The sequence below is a fragment of the Mauremys reevesii genome, linkage group 13, assembly GCF_016161935.1.
Source record: "Mauremys reevesii isolate NIE-2019 linkage group 13, ASM1616193v1, whole genome shotgun sequence".
NCBI lineage: Eukaryota > Metazoa > Chordata > Testudines > Geoemydidae > Mauremys > Mauremys reevesii.
Window position 1 is genome coordinate 5,349,459 of NC_052635.1, and position 1,457 is coordinate 5,350,915.

The window sequence follows — 1,457 nt, forward strand, 5'->3', positions numbered from 1 at the left end:
GGTCTGTGCACAGGGGTCTGTGTGTGTTGTTGGAAGGGGAGGGCTTGGCTGACTCAGGGGGTGGGAAATGGGCACAGGGCATTTCCCCTCTAGGGGGGGCTGGCTCCCATAGGGCCCCTGGGTGGGGAACTGGCTGCCTGGGGAGGGGGGGGGGGATGAGCGGTTGCTGCCTCTTGTCCCCTCCCCCACTTCCTGTCTCTCACTGGAGCTGGCTGCTCTCACCACAGCCCTCCCTGCAGGGCCAGGCTCCGGCTGAGCAGAGTCTCGCCTGGGGCTGCTGGGCACAGACAGACCCTGTGGGTCTCTCCATCTCCCGGCTTGCGCTTCCAGCCTCGCCATATGGGGCCCCCTGAGTCTGCCCCCCTGCAGCCAGGGACAGGGCAGAATGCTCCTGGTGGAGACCAGAGATGCTCATTTTCCATCCTGAGGTGATGGGGGTGAACCTCTTGGCTTTGCCCCTGCCCTGGGGAGGAAGGGGTTAGACCGGTGGGGAGCCTCGCACAGGTTCAATCCTCTGGGATTGTTGGGTGGCTGGTCATGAGTCACTGCCAGAAGGTGGGCACCTTTCTGCTACGGTCAGGGCCGGCTCCAGGCACCAGCATTCCAAGCTGGTGCTTGGGGTGGCAATCTGCAAGGGGCGGCAGTCCCTGTAGTTTTGCCCCCAAGTAGCGCACCGAATTGCCGCCGCAGGCGGGGTGGGGGGCAATCTGTGTGCCCTTAGGGCGGCAGGTGCGTTTCCGCGGCAGTGGCAATTCGGCAGCAGCTTCTATGTTTAGCTGTCCGGGGCGGCTTCAGCTAAACACAGGGGGAGGTCAGCTAACAAGTGCCAAGAGGAGAGCCGGCGCCATGCCGAGCCGGTCCCGCTGGGATGAGAAGCTGGATTCTTGGCTCAGCCCCTGGCCCCACCCTCTGCCAATGCCACCGAAGAGACGCAGGCAGGGAACAGCGGCCTGAGCCCGGGTCACCTCTCAGCCCCTCCGGTGTGGCGGGAAATGGTGCAGGGCACCAGCCACATCCGAGCGGCTCTGCCATCCCTGTGAGCCTGCATGGGGCAGGGCCCCTTCTGCAAAGGCTTGTGGAAATAACCCCCGGTGGTGACGTGGGGCTGGATTGATTTCCCCTGCACACCATGGATCTGTTGGGCACCCTGGGCCAAGCTGAAAGGATGCCAGGGGGCTCCCTGGGCTTGCGCCACAGACACCCAAGCTCAGGGCTACCCCCCAGCTTCTCAACAATCATTTGGAGGAACCTCTTCCACGTGCCAGACCCCTGAGGGGACCACACGTCCTTCAGGGTCAGCCACACAATCTCCCTGCCACAGGGATTGAGCCTCTGCACCCCAGCCCTCCCTCTTCACCTCCTAAGCTCTGCCCGGCAACGGCAGATGAGAGAGACGCCTGGTAGAGGCTTGTCCACCCTTCGGGGAGCGATGTACCTGAGCCAGGATTTGCAGGGAC